The following is a 21,226-nucleotide window of genomic DNA, read 5'->3' on the forward strand; positions in this document are numbered from 1 at the left end:
GTGGTAGCAAAGTAATATTACCAAGCCTGGGTTGGCTAGAATCCCCACCTCTCACAAGTGAAAGTAACTTGCAAATACACCCATAATTCTCTGACACAACGTGGTTGGTACTAATGTTGAAGCATTTTAGAAGCTGTTCAGTGGAGGCTGGTGACTCCTAGTTGAGCTGTGAATCCATTCTGGATTTCAGTCAGAACCAGCTGAAGCTCTAAAGGAGCTATCCAAAGTGCTAAACCTTATCGCCAAAATTTACTCAGCACCTTGGGTAGCACCATTTGACTTCTGGCTGGTTCTGACTGAAACCCAGAGTGGCTTCACAGCCCCACTGAAATAGGAGACACCAATCTCCACTAAAACCATCTGTGGTAGAGAGTTTAGTCGAAAACAAATATTTTCTTGCTAGATGACCATGTAAAAATCTGTTTGTTTCTGATTATAAAATCCAGCTACAGAGAAACCATTCTGTTGTGAATTTAATCATGGAGGGAAGGAATGCAATGAAATAGGTTTAACTTCTTCTTTCCAGCCTACCTAATGATTCTTTTGGCTTAATCTCTCCTCTCACCGCTTTCTGCACACACATTAGATTTCTTTTGCTTGTTTGTGTGTGTTTGACGTTTGTCGTGCCCAAATCACATGCGCTCATAAACCCACATCATCATTGCTTAATGTAGCTGCAGCAGCTTGGTGTCCTATAGCAAAGCAGTCTGTGCATTAATCAACTCGCTCATTATATAGCTGCTTTATTATTGTAAAGAGAGTAACAGCATAGGTTGCTGGCAGCATCTTGTTATGGGTTCGTGTGTGTGTTTTGCAGTGTAATTATAGAATTGCTATGAATTTGCATATTTCCAGGATGCTGCCAGTAAATATTAATGGATTACTTTTTATTCATTTAGCGAATGTTTTTGAAAGATGCTGAAAAACAAAAAGATCATATCTGTATGTTGTTTTTTAATTTATTTTCACCTTTTTGTCTCCTTTGGAGCCCCCCAGTGTATCATCACTTTGTTTACCACAAATTAAACCTTCGCTGATTGTTTACCAGGCTGAAGACCCCATGTGCATTAGTGGAGCACTCTCCCTTTTTTTAATAATCACAACCTGGGATTCGTTTGCAAGAGGCCCTAATCTGCATGAGAATTATACAATTAACTTTTGATTAACCACCTAGTTCTTTTGGAAACCGCAGTGTATATGATACTCTGCATTTAAATAATTTCCCTTAAATTGGGAGCAGGCCTTTCATTAAGCTGGTGAGTTTGACTAAACAACAACATTTGGAGATAATCAGGGTCAAAACAATAGGCAAGGCTGCAAGGCTAGAATGTCATCTTTAAATATAACAGCTGAGATAAAGGCACCCAGATTGTGCCTTATCAAAACACAAAAAATCAAAGCTGCCTCTTGTCTGTGGCAAAATACCAGGCCCTGGTGTTCAGGGCTACTATTGTTTGGGCCTAGAAGTGCTGCTGGATTTGCATTCACAGAGCCAGTTCCGACACACATTACATCACGTAGGGTACTTATCTTGGAGTCTGACAATAATTATCGGGAAGAATATACTCAGAATGACTTTTTTTGTGATTTTTATGCATCCCCAACACAAGGAAGGGGAGATAACAGTATTATGAAAAAGGGGAGAGTCTCAAAAGGCTCTCCCTGGAGCTGCGTTCTTCGATTAAATTTGCTATGCCACTCCGGTGCGCTGAACAAGTGGAAAGAAAGACTATGAGGCTTTTATAGAGGCCAATAATAGTCCTGAACACAGCCTTTACCAAAAGATAAGATCCATTGTCGAAACAAACAAAAGGAGCGGTATTAAACACCACTCCACGAATATCTATTAGGAAAGTTCTGAAGCCCTTTCTTTCCTTTTTTTTAAACCTTGAACCTGATTCTCTCAAACAGTTGCATTTCTGCCAAGCATTCCTGGAAGTGGTTTCCTTTTAAAAGTGCAGATCGTTTCAAAGCATCTCTCTGTCTCATCATGATATCCTGATAAGAGGGAGTTAAAAAAAAAAAAGAATGAAGAGGAGCGTTAGAAAGGTGGGTGGGGGAAAGTAGACTTGAATCCATCTTCCTAAGCTATTGTGCCCTGTCTGATACTTTTCCTTTGAAGATATTCAGTTGGATCCAAAGGTTCCCTTCCTTTGATGGAAGGAGTCCTCAATTGGAGGACTGAATGAAGGAGTCTTCCATTGAAGAAAGACTCCTTCCATAAGAGAAAGGGAACCTCTGGTACCAGCCCAATGGCCAGGATACAAAGAGCTCCTGAGCATTTGTGGAACAATTAAATAGGCATGTTTTCATAGTGCTGTATTTAACCGAGATTGATGGGCAGGATCTACACTACTGTATTCCAATAGTTTTTAATGGTATGGACAACTGTTAGGTCCCATGACACATTCCATAAACCATTTTCAAACCACTTTCAAAGTGTTCTATCCTGCTTGGTATACATCTGGCCCTAGTTGCAGTATCAGAGAAAGTTCAGTGCTGTGTGTGTGTTTGTGTTTGTTTGTCTAACATTCTCCAATGTGAACCATGTGGGCTGCAATTTCCTTGGTCTGCTCTATAGACCTAGCAACAGTATCAGCGTAGGGGCCATGTACCTGGTAGTGATTCAGGATGCAACCCTAAGAACATTCACTAGGAGTCAAGCTCAGTTGAGTGGAATGGGGATTATTCCTGAGTTATACGTGCTTCAGATCGTGCTGCACATAAATCTTAGCCTTGACAAAAATTAAAATAACACATATATTCAGACATGCTCTAGAAGAACAATGGTCCTCAAGTTGCCAAGAGCTGGTATTCACTTAGAACTTCAACCTGCAACATGGGATCCACTTCCAAGAGCTCATGCACTTGGAGACAGAGCACAGCAGTAAAGGCACCCCTAGGGAGAGAAGGACCAGAGCCCATGCCCACTTGTGGATCCTGGCCCAGCTGTTGAAGACCAATGGTCTAGACCAGGAGTGGGCAACGTCTGAGCCTCCAGGAGCCAATTTGCTACCTTAGGAACCCATTGTGGGCTGTATCCCCTGCCCCTGAAATCGCCACTGCATCGCCACCAAAATCTGGCAGCCTCAAAGCCACCACATTTTCACTTTAAAACGAGGCTCCATTCTAATGCATAATTGCACTCCTGGGAATCCCTGGGAGAGCATGGATTTGCATTAAAAGAAGGCACATGTCCCGTACACTTGTTTCAAAGTGAAAATTGGCTTTTTTTTGTGGCTGCTGAATTCAGTGGCTATTTCATGATGGTGACTTGGGCGGTGGTGGGAGCCACAGAAAAGGCTGCAGGGGGCTCACAGGCCAGCTGTTACCCACACTAGAGCAGCCAGTTTCCAAGTATGTCCGGTAGATAGCTATGCATATTCTACTCTACATGATGTTGTTCTTTTATGGAAGCCTTCCTGGGCTTGGTGATCAACCAGTCATTAGGATGCATTTGTATGGAAATGTAGTGTGGAGCATGAAGGCCAGAAAGGACACAATGCATGGGATCTGTGACTGGATATCCCAAGGTTTTTTTTCCTACTGTAAAGCAGCTGATTTAATTGGAGCACTTGTGCTGGAGCTTGCTGGCAAACTGCAAAACGATCTCTGGAGTAAAAGTGGTTGTTTGGGTTTCTCTGCGCTGTTGCTGCTGCTTTGGAATTGATATTGTTGTGAATCCAGTACTGCCTGCGCACTTGATTCTGTTCAATCTGTATACTTGTAAATCAACAGGCCATTATAAGACAGTTTAAGTCGCCTGTGTGTTGTCTTCTTCATATTGAACATGACCTTCTAAAGACTGCCCTGGATTTTCCATTCTGGAGGGTGGGGAATGAAAAATAATAATATTGGGAACTTGAAACACCTGATGGAGCCAAGTGTGTACTGATAAGCCAAGTTAAATTTTGAGTATTTATCATGTTAATTGTCCAAATTTTCAACAGCTTCTGAGCAATTTGGCTTAATTCTGGTTTCTTGCTGAGCTGCCTTTGTTGACAAGGCTTTCTGTGCCCAAATATGTCCCAGTTCCACTATTTTGGTTCCTATTCAGCTAAGCCCCTCTGCCCCTAGTCTAGGGTTGTCTCACTGAGTCATTGTTTCCATGGGGTTTTCATTTGCTTGCTTTCTAATTTCCACAAAGAGGCCTTCATTCCATCTGGTCTCTGTAGGCCTTTCCTCAGATTGGGTTTGCTCTACTCTCTCTCTCTCTCTCTATTTGCCATGAGTCAGACACTCAACATCTAGGCAGCCAACATCCAGGAATGGTTCTTCCACCTATCCCAATCTGAATTATTGCTGTCAACAACATCCTTTACTGCTGTTCGTAACAACACACAAGTGGCTCCTTTTTGGAAATGAGGAGAATAAAGCGCCATGGATCAGCTCGTGGGAATGCTGAGACAGCAATGTTGGCAGCAGCCTTGCTGGAAGACTGAATGAATCACCTATGAGACACACTAAGTAAGTGCCCACTGGCCTGGGGCCGAGGATCCCGTGTCTACTCTCAAATTCCTCTTTATCTGTATATGCAATACACTGCCAAATCTCAATTAGATTGTCAGTGATATAGTTGGCTCTGGTTGGCATATTTGGAAAACCAAATCAAAGGACACTCTTGAAGAAGAGTTCCTGGCTAATACGTTCAGGGAACCACAGATACTTTACTACATGTTGGTGCCTAATAATAAGACTCTCTGCAAACATTGCCTCTATATAAAGCATAGTATCTAGTATACCAAGAAAAAGAAAAAAGTGCCCAACCTAGAATCAAAGTAGGATAGAATGGAAGACAAAGGGGAGATGTGTTTCTTGGATTGCAGTTGGAGGGACTTCATTGCACAAAAAACAAAATCTATTAGTGCTGCTAAAATGTTGGGCCAATTATAATGAGGGGGACTGACACAGGAGTTGCAAATGGTGGGTTTATCTCTAGTTCCAATTGATATTTGGATAATTTAATGACCAGGAAGTCTTTTATTATAGCTAATTAATTTAATACATACTACAGTCCATTTGAAAATGTGAGACCTTTCAAAGCACTGTAATGCCAAATACATTATTGCAGTCAGGACACCACAGCCAAAAATGCCCTCTTTCTGGTCGCCACCAACCTGTCTAGTGGTGTAGGTACCTTGAGAAGAGCATCAGTAGATGACCTCAGTTCAGGGACAAGTTGATGCCAGAGCTAGCAGGCATTCCTTTTAAAAAAGGAAACACTGGACAGTAGAGCCCTGTTCAGTGTTATTTGTATGTAGGGCATTCATGTGTAGAAGGGTGGTGCTGGCCGCACTCACCGGCACATTGAGTGTGGATGTCACATGTAGAACTTCCTCTTCAGATATCTGCTCTCAACTCAACTTTGAGGGTGGGGCTACCCCAGTCATATGATATTTGGGGCAAGGTCTGAAGCCTAGCTCCACTTATGTGTGTTCCCATTATTTATTTTATTATTTATTTATTTATTTATTTATTTATTTATTTATTTAAAACATTTGTATCCCACCCTATATCATTAAGATCTCAGGGTGGCGTACAGATAAAAGCATACAGTATAAAACAATAAATGTACACAGCTAAAAACAAATTAAACCATGAACCAAGTTAAAACAATATATAATTTAAAACCAATAAAAGCAATTAAAACAGTGTGCTATCTTAGTGAATTTAACCATTAAGGGCTTTGTTAAAAAGCCATGTTTTCACTTGGCGCCGGAATAAAATCAGCATTGGTGCCAGTCGGGCCTCCAAGGGGAGGGCATTCCACAGTTGGGGTGCCACAACAGAGAATGCCCTCTCCCTTGTCCCATCATAGCGTATGTGTTGTGCTGGTGGGATGCAGAGAAGGGCTTCTCCAACAGATCTCAAGTCTCGGGCAGGCATATATAAGGAGAGGCGCTTTCTCAAGTATCTAGGTCCCAAGGCATTTAGGGCTTTAAACGTCATTTTCTGAGTAGGGCTTAGGTGCTCAGCTTCCCAAAGCACACAACAGGATTGATATTCATCCCCTTTCACGTACTACATTTTGCTCCTTTTTTTAACACCTATTAATATGTGTGCATGAAAATGTAAAACATGAAACAGTCCTTATTGTCACAAGGAACAGATAACATTCTATAGCCATCATATTTTGGACAAACCACAAAAATAGATTTTAGATTCTTTTGGACGACTGCAGAGGTAATCGTGGGATGCTAGAAAAATAGCTCCCTTGAACAAAACATAGGAAACTGTTTTTTCACATATCCAAGCTTGTAATTCTAGATATAACAGCTTTTCTTAAAAACAACAACCCCAAAAACAAAAACAAAAACACACCATTGCATAGGGATTGGACTGGCAATATCATTATATGATTGCTCCTCTTGGGACAGCACTTATTGGCTTGATGTTATTCTCTTCACTTGTTAATTTTCTCACTAAGGTTGGCCCTACCATTAGGCAGAGTGAAGCAGATGCCTCAGGTGGTCGATGCTGGGAAGTGGCAGCAACATGTTGGAGGAGACAGCTGTGGGTCATGCTGTCTGCCTGTGCCCCCTAAGCTAACCTGCTGCCTTCAGGTATGTTGAAGGATGCAGTCCTATTGCCAGTGGCGAAGAAAGATTCAGCCACCAGTCCAGTCAAGTTTTGTACATGGAATTGAAGGGGAGGGGGCATCTTCTCTTTTCTCTCAGATGGCAAAATATCTTGAGGTGGCCGTCTTTCTCACCACTTATTGGGATGGATACAGATTTATGCCTGATCAACTGTGCTGATGGAAGTGGACTTTCCTGTCTCCTCCTTCCCATGGCAGACCTCCAGACCCTTCAAAATGCTACACAGAGAGTTCGGAGACCTTGCTGAATGGGGTGAGCTGTGGTGAGTGGGGGAATGGGAGAGATCCCCTAAAATCCTTTGCAGACAGCAATTCCTTGGATCTGATCCCAAATTTTCTTCCTCAAGACAGCTATTTCCAAGACTGTCATCTAACAACAGATATCCTGTGATACGTACTACATCATCAAACTACACGATTGCAGAACTTTTGTTACTATTAAGTTCTCTATATTAGCCATTCATTTGCTTTTGCAAAGAATATTTTTTATGCCACTGATGGGGAATGTTTCTAAATGTTCCATATCTAAATCTACACAGACAGTTTTTTGAAGGGAGAGATAGAGAGAGAGAGAGACAGACAGACAGACAGACAACCTTCTACCTCTTCTAGCTGCAGTAGCAACAGCTATTTTGTGGGTTTCTTTGGGATTGGAAAAGGAATAATGTTTTGTTGGCCAATACTCTGCTATGACTCTCCAGTTCATTTGCTATATTATTCATTTAAGTTTACTGATAATCCACACATAAAATATTGCATGAAGCCCCCACTGAAATCAATGGAAACTTGTACAAAGGACACATCTTGATTATTTTTGTTAGTCGACACCAAAGGAGATTGTCCAGTGGGAAGGTCTTCTTTATAAGCAGCATTGAGCTAGAGTACTTAAATAGATGCCATTGTTTTTAGGAGGAGAACTTTTCTATGCATTGTCCCTTGGGTCTCCTAGAGTAACTATGATTAAAAACAAATCACAAAATTAAAAAAATAGAACTGCATCAGCTGTAAAACCAAATAATCAAAATAAGGAAACAGCAAGAACAAACCATAACAGTATTTTCTACAAGTTCATTTCTTATACCAGTGCCAACACTTCCTGTGGAACCTTCTCAGATGTCTTGTAATTAATCTCATAGTTAATATAGAATTTATTGATTAATTAAATCTTAACATAGATGTGATGAGGTGAAGAGCCTTGGCTAAATGGCTGAACACCTGTTTTGCATGCAGAAGGTCCCAGGTTCAGTCTCTGGCATCTCCAGGTAGGGCTAGAAGGGAATCCTGCCTGAAACCCCGGAGAGCTGCTGCCAGTCAGTGTCATCAATACTAGGCTACATGGACATGTTGTCTGACTTTGTAGAGGGCAGCTTCCTCTGTTCCTGGTGTCCCCATCCAATCTTCCAAGGTTCCCAGATGGCCACCTCTCCTTTCCCCTGGCCACGGATCTTTTGGTGCTTTGCTCACACACACCCATTCTAAAAGTTGGAAATACCTCTCCTAAGACTTAGGCCAGATCTACACCAAGCAGGATATTGCACTATGAAAGCAATATATAAGAGGCAGGAGCCACACTATGGCTTTATAGTGGTATTGAAGTGTGCTGACAACTGTTGGGGCCCATTGACACATACCACATACTACTTTCATAGTGCTATAACCTGCTTGGTATTGCTCCTGCCTCTTATATACCGCTTTCATACTGCTTTCATAGTGCTATATCCTGCTTGGTGTAGATCTGCCCTTAGTTACTGGCAGTAAGGGATTCGAGCAAAAATACACTGATATTTTTTGGTGTTTTGAGCCTGCCCCCTTTCTCTTTCAGCCCCACTCATCACTGGAATGTTGCCCTTGAGAATGTCTCTGAAATGGAATTTGGCTCCTGGGCAAAAGACGTTCAACATCTCTGATCTAAAGACATACCAGGTCTGTCCCTAGGACTTACTGCACTGAGGATATGGTGCATGTCCATTGTTACATCTACGTAGCATCACAAGTGATGTGATATTTACATTTCAGGGCTGTTATATTGGCATGTCACGTTGATCTGATGTCATAAATGTTTAAGATTGAAGTGTTGCCTTGTATTCAGGCTCTCTCTCTATTTTTTTTTTAAGTGAGAAAAAGACCATCTTTACAGAAACAGGATGCTCACGTATTTTCTAACAGAATGGGGGAAAGCCTTTTGGGGATCTTGAAAGCATCTACTGCCAGAAGGCATGTGTGAGATGTAGCAGGAGGACAATAACTTGTAGCTTCTCCACCTGACAGACACTGGCAGTGTAAGTCAATAATTATTATGTTTAAAAAACTGTCATAGTGAAGTGTGATGCAGCAAAACTATGCCTAGAAACGAGATGGGATTGCATGGTGTGAAATGCTTGTGGGGGCGGGGGAGGTGACCCCAAAGCAAGGATTTGCTAGCTGAATTTAGAGAGCTGAGTTACAGATTGTCCTTTAAAGGTGTTAAAATAATCCGGACTGCAGGAATTAATTTCCAAACTCCAGTTCGTCTTCTGCAAGCTCCCTTTGAAGGAAACTCATCTCTTGTTTTCATTGATTTCTGTTGGAGACACTGAAATGCTTCTCGCTCTTGAGCACGCTGTCACTTTCGTTGGAATGTTCTGTTTCTGACAGGCATACAGGGCATGCATCCATAAACAAATGTAGACCACTGGGATGCTAAGTAAAGCGAATGAATATTTTTCTTTTATGAGGTGTGTTCAAGGCTTTTCAGCTTCTCTTTCCTGGCAATGAGAGTTCCCTTCCATAACCCATGATTTGCAGTCGTACTCAGTGGGGCTACAAATCTGGCACCTGAGTCCCATAAACAAGTTGGTGATATACTGGTGATTTGATCAAATCTGTCTATCTTAGCTGACTGTTGATACTTTGGTGATCATTGTTGTGTATGGAAACCTTGGTCCTAGGCTGCAGGGTGGAGGGTATTGAATGCTGTTAAAATATGATCTCGAGAGGGAATGAATATATATATACAGATGTTTTGTGTCTAGCAATTTAAGATATGGCTCTGGGCTGTAACAGATCCTTGCTAAAAATTGATGGGCTCGGTTAGCAGCAAAGTGGTGGTGCTTCTAATTTTCTGGAATTTATGATTTCAAGCCCCACTTTTTAAAGTGTTATCTAGAAACAGGAAATAGTGCCTTTCCCCTTCCAGAGTGTTGCTGTGTGCCCTCGTTCCCAACCACACATGAAATTCCATGTACACAGGTATAACAACCAGCACAGTTCTAACCAGAGGTGCGGTGCGCGCACAGTGGTTTTATGCATGATGCTCTTACTAAAATGGAGAATGACTGTGTGACTGAGAGCCACAGATTGGGGCCTCCTGGCTGTCCCATTGCCTGAACAGGTACATCTGGTGGCAACCCGAGGGAGTGCCCCTTCCCGTTGCAGCACACACCCCATGCAAATGCCCCCCCCTGCAGTGTCACAGGGGCCATTCTTGATGGTGCTTAGATGCCTTTTGAGAACATATCTGTATACCCAGGCATTTGCTGATTTCAATACCTAGCTTGGTAGATTTTCCTAGTTATTTTTTATCTTTGTGTATTAATTTTTGTTTTAATGCATTTTTACATTGATGTGTGGTTTGATAATGAAGGGCAGTACAGAAATATTTTAAATTTGGGGTGTGTGTGTGAAATTAGCTCAGATGCACACTAGAGTCACCAAACACACACACACACACACACACACACACACACACACACACACACACCTACTTAGGGTGACCATATAGAAACGAGGCCAGGGCTCCTATATCTTTAACAGTTGTACAGAAAAAGGAATTACAGCTGGTGTCATTTGTTTGCATGCAGCACCTGGTGAAATTCCCTTTTTATCACAACAGTTAAAGCTGCAGGAGCCCTATTCTCTTGACCAGATACAAAAAAGGCAGGTCTCCTGCAGCTTTAACTGCTGTGGTGAAAAGGGAATTTCACCAGGTGCTGCATGAAAAAAGATGACTCCTGCTGAAATTCTATTTTCTGTACAACTGTTAAAGATACTGGAGCCCTGGCCTCCTTTCCATATGGTCACCGTACACCTACTCTCTGTCTGACTTTGGTTCTGTAAAACATGCACCTTCAGTACAGAAGAGAAAAAGTAGCTTTGTTAGTACACCCACCCTGTAGCAGACACAGGCAAGTATACTAGTTCTAATGGGCTTTAACTAAGAGACAAAGAAAGATGTAGGAGGAAGGTGGTACTATGGAAGTGGCAAAGCAGGGAATATGAGACGAAGGAAGCTCAGGTGCTGGTCAAATCGCGGAGGTGGAAATGGGCAGATTTAGGAGAAAAGAAAGAAACAGTGCAGGAGTAGCTATAATTTCATGCCTTGAGATGTGTGTTTTTTGTTTTGTTTTGTTTCATCTATATTTCAAGAATTGGCTGGTATCTTTCATTCTGCCATCCGCTCATTGGTGGAATTGGATTTTTTTAACGTTTAGGGATGTATGAGAGGTTTATCCTCCCTGCCCTGCACTTGCACTAATAAGCATTTGCACAAGTCCTCAAGCAAATTTGCACAAACCCTCCTAATTTTTTTTAAAAAAATGGTCCGCAAGTCCGAGAATTTGTGTGACTTGGAAAAAGACAGTCTGCTGTTGAATCCACAGGTTGGATTCATAGAAATCAGTGCTATGCTGAATCCTGCTCCCTATTTTTGGGAACTTTTGATCCCCTTGGGAAAGAGGCATTGTTTTTTCTGCCTCTTTCACAGGGAGAGGGAGAATTTTGGAGAATTTCTCCTTGGGGAGGGGGACAGTATTTCCACATTCCTTTCAAAACTAACCAGTTGTTGAGGGGTGTGTGTGTTCCTCTTTCTTTCTTTCTTTCTTTCTTTCTTTCTTTCTTTCTTTCTTTCTTTTTTCCTTTTTAAACATCCCCATTACTTGGAGGAGCCTGGCAGTTCTTCATGAATGCCTTTTGGAGACCATGTGACCATCCCCCTTCAATAGGCATTCAGGAAAAACTCCTTGGTTCCTGCAAGTGCTGGGGGTGTTGTTTGTTTTTAAAATAAATAGAAAGAAGACATTTCAAAACTTCCTACACTTAAAAGGGTATGTAGAATCCCTTTCCCCTTCCCCAAGGAGAAAATTATCTGAAATTCTCACCTTTCCCAGCCTCTTTTGCCAGCGTTTTCATTTCCTCCTCACCCTCCATGAAAATGCCGAAAATGGAATAATTGAAATTTTCAGCACAGCACTAATAGAAATCCAAGCTCATTTGAATCTGTTGTGGATTTTTCTGACATTCCTATGTGAGAGGAAAGGGAACTCAAAGTACTTCACTTCTCTGTTGGTTGCAAAGAGTTAGAAAAATCTTGTGGTCACAGATAACCCTTTGGTTTAACAATTTTAGTTCCAAATTAAAAAAAAAAAGGGGCAATAGCCATAAGCTGCCCTGGCCTTGTTGACAATAGGCTGCACCATGTTGACCTATGGCTATCTTAAAGAAAGCTTCCATTCAGAGACTGACTAGAATAGACCCCAGAGCCATCATAATTTGGTTAAGAACAGAGCTGGAAGGAGAACCCTGCCAGGGGAAATTCTCCCTAGAATGCCCAATAAAATCCAGATATGGTGGATTCATCTTGATACTTTCTGGTAGCCGCTTCCCAATACCTAGCCTCACTTCTTGACCACCTTTCTTGAACTCAAAATTGACAAATCATATAATGTGAATTACAGGGGTCTGTGTGGCCTTGCAGGTCAAACTGTATTCTGGTCCATGTGGATCCTGAATTTGGGACTCGGTGGGCACTTTTGTAGGGTTGGCAAAGCTCTCTCTCCCACTTTGGGTGTTCAAAGTAACGGATCTCTCTGGGCAAATGCAGCAATAATGTGGTTCAACTGTAAAGCAGAAGGGGAAACTCAGGCCCTGGAAATGTGGGACTGGCAACAGAGTAGAATACAGAATGATGCTAGGAAAGAGTGATGAAGAACAATACTAAAGCCAAGGCTGGCCCTACCATTAGGCAGCATGAGGGTTAGGGTTAGGTGGCAGATGCTGGGAGATGGCTGAAAGTTGATGGAGGACAGAGTGGTGCATCATGTAGCCTGCTCTGCACCCCTAAGTTAGCCTGTTGCCTTCAGGTGCAGGGGAGGACACTGCCCCATCATCAGTGTTGAAGACAGATTCATTGGCAGTTGGCTTTTTGGGAGGGGTGCCATCTTGTTCTTTGCCGCAGGCAGCATACCAGCAACAAATAGAAGGCTGAGTGATGTTCTTTGCTTCTTGATTAATTTACATCTAGCTGGCTATACAGCTGGCTATACAATATTCAAAACAAAAGGTATTATCAAGGTGCTCAGTGAATGCTTGGCCTTGCTGACCTATGTGGGAGGTAGGGACATCTCAGGAAATATCATTGCCTGTGTACACTCCCCACCCCATTTCATTCTTATATCATCTCAATCAGGTTTTTCACAGTTTTGTAGTGCATCAAAAACTTGCTGAACATGTATAATCAGAGATAATAGAGAGTCCAAAGGAAATGAGCATGTATCCCAGAAGCAGTGATGTTCCAGAGTCATATTATGTTCACCTCTTTGGAAACAACAACTCCATTGCATTTGTTATTAGCTGGTTTGTGGGTCAAAATCTAAATATAAGTCTAAATATATATTCATGTTTGCATATGCTTTAATTACCTAGTCAATGGCCAAGATTCCAACTTCACACATACTTTCATTTATATTTTTTCAGCCTTGGATGCAGATAAATATACAAACCTGGCCATTGACTAGGTACTGACTGGGAGCACATGCAGACATGAACATGAATACTGAGTCATATGTTTAGACCCCAGAGTTAACCCAGGAACAAACTATGGATTAACTCTGGGTTGTTTAAGCCCCAAACAACCCAAAGTTTCTGGATTTGAATGTAACTACAACAACCCAAGAACAGGGTATCAGTGAAAATTGCTTCCCTGCTTGACAGATCTCTAGATTCAACCCAGGATACTTAAAATACAAGTATTGAGCACTACATATTTTTGTTAAATGAAGCATTTGTATGCAGTTTCAGTTCAAAATATTCTGATTCTGATTATATTGGCCATGAAAAAGGTAGGTCCAAATTAAATGAACACATATGGGACTCATTTCATTCAACTCCTGTGGTAATGACTTTTCTTCCTTGAAAGGCCTTTCGCCTAGCTGGTTGTTTTGTTTTTTTCCACAGGCCGCGTTATCTGAAAAGGTTTAGCATGTCTTCATGCAAGTAGTTGTCATGCCGTGGAAAAAATCACAAGCAACAAAAAGTCAGAATTGTCAGTTCAGAAGACACTGTTTGTCCCACTGGGTAAAAACTGAGAAAGCAATACTGGCAAATGATCTTTAGAAAGGTGGTGGAGGAGGGAGGGTGGTGGAGGAGGGAAACAGCAACAGAATGAAGATAAAAAGGGTTGCAGGCTTTATTCTCATTGACGGTTGGCAACAGGAAATCTGCTGGCGGAGAGGAAGAATATCTGATAGGTCATCTGTTGTGTAATGAAGAATAGAAGACAGAAGACAAGCTAGGAGAAGCAAGGTGATTCCAAACCTCTGAGGGGCATAAGATCTTATGAGAGGAAACATGAAAGCAACACCTTTATAGACTGACCAAATTTAATTTCATATCAGTGATGCTGACAAAAACCAATTTCTAACATTATGAACAAAGCTTGGAACAATCCCCCACCTCCCACGAACTCCCAGTCATTTTCTTCAAGTAGAATCATTTCATTATATTCTTCTTGTGTGATGATCTCTGATTTAAAATGACTAATAATATCTCAAGTATTTCTTTGTACAGGATAGTTGTCCGATGTCTCATTTTTGTATTTTTTCTTCTTTTAGCCAAAACCAACCTCTGAAGAACATACCACATCTCAGATATATTTTCAGTTTTTATTTTAGTTGTTGTTGTTGTTGAATACCTTCAATTGTATTCTGATGGTGGATTCTCAGTTTGTAACTGCTGCATTTTTTAGACACTGCACTGTGAGGTGTTATATGAATTTATTAAAAAATGTTGTTTAACAGAGCAATCCTATGCATGCTTAATCAGAAGTAAGGCTAACTATATTCAGCCATGCTGGCTCCTAGGTGCACTGGACTGCATCCTGAATAGTTAAAACCAAAAACTGAAAGTACTTGATCTCTGGGCAGTAATCAAAAGGAACATGATGTCTGAAAGGAGAATATTGATGTTTTTATGGTTAATTTTATGCTGACATGTCAAAGCTTCATACAGATATGATGTTATGCATGACAATAGTATTTGATCTGGATTACCCACTATTGGAATATGTTAATTTTTTAACACACTAAGGCAATAATTAACAGAATATTGGTTATTCCTAAAAATTCTTATTTTTTGTGAACTGCCCAGAGATACTTCTATTGGGCTGTATAGAAATGAAAATAAATAAATAAATAAATAAATAAATAAATTTCTATACTGCTATACTCCCACTGGTATTCCATCAGCTATTGCAAGTTCTGCTGGCTGGACTAGAGTGACAGCCGCTGCATTGGTCGCTTTTGCCAGAGGACTCTGTAGTCATCAAAAATAACCAACTGTGTGCAATGAAATAGTCAATGGTGCCTGACACACGACACGATAACCAACAGTTGTTCAAATAATTAACTCTGCACAGCGTTGGTATTTGTGTTGATTATTTTGGCTAAATAACCAACGGTGTTGTGAAAAAGTCATGACAGACAACACAATAACCACCTGTTGACTATTTAATCCACCATTGACCATTTAACTCACCATTGGCTGTCTGAACCCAGTCTTTGAGTAAGAACATAAGAAGAGCCATACTGGATCAGACCAAGCATCCACCTAGTCTAGCATTCTGTTCACACAGTAGCCAACTAGCTGCCCACACCAAAAATCACAGTCAGGACATGAGTACAACAGCACCCTCCTGCCAAAGTTCCCCAGCAACTGGTGTACATAGGCGTACTGCCCCTGATACTGGAGGTAGTATATAACCATCAGGACTAGTAGCCATTGATGGCCTTCTCATCATGAATTTGTCTAATCCTCTTTTAAAGCCATCCAAATTGCTGGCCACGATGTCTTGTGGAATTGAATTCCATAGTGTAAGTATGTGCTGTGTGAAGAAGTACTTCCTTTCATCTGTCCTGGAACTCCTGCCAATCAGCTTCATGAGATGATCCTGGGTTCTAGAATTATGAGAGAGGGAGAAAAATGTCTTCCTATTCAATTTCTTTGCACAATGTGCAATTTTGTGCACTTCTATCATGCCCCTCCTATTTTGCTAAACAAGCCCAGCTTCTATAACATTTCCTCATAGGGGAGTTGCTCCAGCCCATTGATCATTTTACTTGCCCGTTTCCATACTTTTCTCAAGTCCACAGTATATTTTTTTAGTTTCTGTGACCAGAACTGTACACAGTATTCTAAGTGTATAAGGGCAGTATACTCGATGTTGTATTCTTGTAAGATGTTGTTTTTTTTTACTCTTGGCTTTAAGAGGTACCAGCTTTCAGGCTAGGTTAGGGTACAACAACTTTCCTCAACCTAGTGCCTCCAGCTGTGTTGGACTACAACTGTAGTCCAACACATCTGGAGGGCCCCAGATTGGGAAACGTTGGAGTAGAATAAGTGGTTTGGAGTTTATGCTACAATAATTCTTGTGGCATCCTGAGGATTAGGGTTGACATCCTACTGGTTTCATACAGCCCGTACTGTAAAGAGAAGTACAACCCACTTAACACCCATTGTAGCTAAATGGAACCTCCAAGTACAGAAGTAGTATATCTCTGCATACTACCTGCTGGATGCAAAGAAAGGATGGCAACCATCCTCACAGCCTGTTTGTATGGACCCAAAGGGTTCTGAATTACTGGTGTTGACAAGAGAACATTATACTTGGTGGGCGTTGTTCTGGTCCAGCAAAGCGGTTTTATGCTCTTATGGATTCCCAGTGGTGGAATTGTGGAGTCATTTTTTTCTGATTCCCTCTTCCTCCAGCAGCCCCAAGCAGCATCTCCCACACTTTTTCAGAGTGTCCCCCAATCCTCCAGAACACATGGTGGGGGGAGCAGGGGAAGGGGTAATTGTTGCAAATTACTCTCCCTTTTGTCAGCAGGAGCATATTGTGAGTGGAGTTTTACTCACCAGAACGTAGGATCTGGACTGCTATAAGTCAGTTTCCTATATTCCTAAAAGAAAGGGGTAGAACATACACTTTACATGCAATTGGTTCCATGGCTTCAATCCCTGGCATATTCAAGTAGGGCTAGGAAAGGCCCGTTTGAGATCATGGAGAGCCACCATCAGCTAATGTACTGTAGACAACACTGAGCCAGATAGACAAATGGACAAATGACTCATGTCAGAAACCAGCGATTTTATGTTGAGGAATAACAGAAATGTCAACAGAACCTCCTATGTAACAGTGATTTTTGAACAGGGTTCTACAGAACCTGGGGTTCTTTGGAAAATGACCAGTTTCTTCACTGGGAAGATCACTAACAATGGCCAGGCTTCTTTACCTGCCATTGTTTATTTTACCTTGGAGTTTTGTGTGTTTTCAAGGGCATGTGGGCATCTGTTTACTTTGCATATGGAAATGACAAGGCTCTATCGATCCCACTTGAAGGCAGAATAGTTCACTAACTCAATAAATTTAAAGAAGTCAGTTCATCAGTTTTTAATGTACAGACCAGCTTTAATTTCAGTTGGCCCTGCATTATATATTAAGAGATCTTCCAAAATGAATGGTAAAATCAGTAGTTGTGCCAGATTTTAGTGAAGTATAGGGTTTTCTCTTGTAGTGTGAGGAGGAACAGTGTTTCAACATGTATGTTTTATTTAAACTTATTTAGTCATCTGATTTTACTTCATGTTCTTAAGATTATTGGGTTGCATCCCCACCTCACGACATGCAAATTAGGATTAGTTAAAGATACTTGTTCTGAAAGAAACAAAATATTCATCTTCTTTAATCACACGGTACAAACTAAATGTTAGCAGAATAAACATTTAAAAAGCAGTTAAAAAAAAAGCAGATGCAAATGTTCTATCCCGACAAGATTGAGAAGTTTCAACAAACTGCTGGTGCAGTTACTTCTATGACAGGGAACAAAACACAGAGACATAAACATCATCTCCATAATGACTATGGGTTATGCTCCCAACTACTGTGTGTTACGCATTGAGTCTGGGTCATGTTGATTATTTCCCAGGCGCTTGTATACGAGCCTGAGAAGTTCACCTGTGCGGTCCCACTCATCAGCCGCGGCCTCGCATATTATTCACAGAAAAGCTCATGAGCAAGTTTTGTATTAAAAAAATAAAATAAATTCCATCGGGCAATGAATTAAAAATGACAACTCAATAGATGGTGAAAACAGGAAAATAAAATATACAAAACATTCCTAATAACCAGGTCTTGAAAAATTTACTAGACAGCAGGTTCTCAGGGAAATAAACTCATTAATGGAAAACCTTGTGGAAGATGGGGTCTTCCGGAACAGGTCCCCCAAATTAGCATTGAAACAAATTCCTGATGCTATATGACTTTTGTAGTACTTGCTAACAAGCTCTTTTCTCCCAAAAAGATGTTGCAGAGAATCTGATCACAGCATCTCATTAGGCAACCATCTTGATGCGGAGGTGCCTTGGGAACGATCATCTCCTGGGGTGCGGTAGGAGGGAGCTTGATGAAATCCTAATGATGGGAATGTGCTCTCACCCAATCCTCCGTTGTAGGACTGCCTTAAATGCTCCCGTCTTCTTACTGCTGTGTGACTCTGCACACGTCCTTTCCTTCCCAATGGAGCTGCTGAATTGTTATAAAACTAGGACTTGCTGTAAATTGATACAGGCCGTCATGACAGTGCCAAGCACCCTGTCATCACTCAATAAATTGTAATAATTAATAGTGTCTGGATGACCTCATTGGGTGACTGAATGACACAGGTTACCCTGGATGACAGCATCTCTCCAATCCGCTAAATTAACCGAGCTGGGTATACACTAGGCATGGTGCATGAATAGTGACACCTTGTAGAAACAGAGAATTGTTTCACACTTCATTTGCAAACTAGGAGACAGGAAATGAATTAAACTTCATGCAAACACTCAGGAGGTTTAGAAAGAGTCCTATCTCTAAGTCGTCTGTATTATTCATCCGAAGGAATTCAGTATCAAAGTAATTATTAATGATAATTCCAAAGTAGTTGTGCCGCTTCAGGATTTTTATGATTAAGAATGAAATGAATTAGTAATAAAAATCCTAGTGCATAGATATCCTTAAATATAATTTCCCTATCTAATTTTGAATCTCCTTGTGTTTTGATTACGGCAGGATTCCCCCCCCCCTTCTTCTTCTTCTTCTTCTTCCTGGCAATAGCATCATCTTTAAAAGAATGTGATTTTAATAAAGGTGTATCTATTCACTTTTTAGTGTGAGTTTTCATTAATAGATTAAGATACCATTGCTGGTGCCACATTAGTATTTGGCTGAAGAAAGATTAATTTAAACTGGACTAATGATCAGAATCAGAATGGGGACTATAGGAGTCTTCAAATTGGGTAGCTGGGATTCTACTGGGCTGTGTCGGAGATATTGCAATGGACTGCCTATAGAAGTCACTGGCAACTGCCATGAGTGGGCCAAGTGCAGCATACATGTGACTATCCACACCCTTACCCTACACCCTTACTGCAAAGGGCTACTGGGGAGAGAGCAGGGAGTTGCATCCTTCTACAGAAATCACAAGCAACTTGGTCCATTGCACTGTGCTATTTATTTATTTATTTATTACATTTCTATACCACCCAATAGCCGGAGCTCTCTATAGTGCTATGTTCTAGAATGACTTGCCAGCAAGTTTAGTGACTCACTGAGGTCTAGTAACAGGTCCAGGGGTGGTAAACATGGTCCTCCATATGGTTTGGCCTACGATTCTCATTATCCATTACCATTGGCTATGCTGTCTAGGGCCTGGGCTGGCCCTGCTGTTAGGCAGGCTGAGGAGTTTGTCTCAGGCATCAGGTGCTGGGGGTCAGTAGTGGCAGCCGCCTGGCTGTTCCCTTCTGTTGTGTAGGCCACACAACCTGCACTGAGCCTCCCAAACTAGCCCGCTTCCTCAGGTGTAGTGAAGGACACAATCCCACCCCAGTTTTGAAGTATGTATCAACGTCAGTCGAGCAGGCTTCTCTACATGGAATGAGTTAGGGGGCACCATTTTGTCTTTTGCCTCAGGTAGAAAAATATGTTGGGCCAGCCCTGTCTAGGGCAGATAAAATATCTGGAGGGCCACAAGTTGCTCAACTCAGGACTAGACTATGAAGAAAGGACCTAACCAGTCATATGGGAGGAAAAGTAGTGGCTCCTCAGAGTATGTAGTGTGGGAACAACTGCAAAGCAGCTCCTTCTTGATTCATGAAAGTAATGGCAAAAGCCCCTGGTCAGGTGAGAAGAGCAAAGTCAACACCATATTTTCTTCCCATGGAAATAGCATTACTCCAGTTTCCAGGAAAGCTGATGTTGGTGTGCAGAGATGCTGCAGACTAGACTCTCCCCATCTAGCATTGGCTGGATGGAACTATGCTGTGGTGGGACTCATACTGGGAAGGTAATATGTCAAAGGGTCCTCAGTACAAGTTTTTGGCATATTAGTAGAAAAGCAAGCATCAAGCAACATTTTGCCTGTCGTTACAAACTCTGCTTCAGGCAAACACGAGCAGAGCAAACTGTAGAGGAAGAAGTTGGACTGTATCAATTTTGTTAGGTTAAATGAAGTAGACATAGTGTTGAAACAAAGTGAAATTAGATTTGCACCAGAAGGGTGTCAGTTCAGTAATTGAGGACTAGTGCCCAAACTTCTTCACCTTGGCTACTTTTCCCCCTGGTCATGGCTTTTGTCCTTTGTGCCATGCAGAAAGACATGCTACAGAGGAGCACCACAATTGGCTCAGGGGTGGGGTGGGGGAAGTAGTCATTGTGTACAGTGAGGACTGCCCTCTGACAGCTTTTCAAATAAAGGACTGTCCCCTGTAATGTAGGACACCTGGCCACACTTGTTAGGCCTAAACTGGCCCTAAATGCCATGTCTCTGTTTTGACTCTTTTCTTACTTAGCCTGGAGTAGTCTTTGTGACAGTAATATTCTGGTAGCAATCCTACTTTCTGCCTGGTCTAGCTTTCTTCCTTATGAGGAAGAAGATCCAGCCGCTAGCCAGTGATTTACAAGTAAGATGATGGAGAACTCAAAAGAGTCAACATGATAACCAGTTATCCTCTTTCCCTTCTCATACACTTATTATCAATCCCCCCGCTGCTGCCCCCCCCCCCCCGGGCAATGAAAAGGTCTACCTATAGCATATGAACCACTGGTACCTATTTTAAATGGTACAATGTTTGCTTTCTGCCTTGTTTCAGAAATAAATATAAAACAATTTTGTTCACAATGCAGGCAGCAGCATCACACTTTGAAACTATGCCCATATTAGCGTTCCAACAGTGGGAGGTTGTGGGAGAACAAAAAATGTGCTAATTAATATGTGAATATATGTTTTTCCAGTTGCAGGGCAATACCGGGAAGCTAATATTTTAAAATGTCTTGGGCAAGAC

Source organism: Elgaria multicarinata, chromosome 8 (genome assembly GCF_023053635.1).
Source record: "Elgaria multicarinata webbii isolate HBS135686 ecotype San Diego chromosome 8, rElgMul1.1.pri, whole genome shotgun sequence".
Classification (NCBI taxonomy): Eukaryota; Metazoa; Chordata; class Lepidosauria; order Squamata; family Anguidae; genus Elgaria; species Elgaria multicarinata.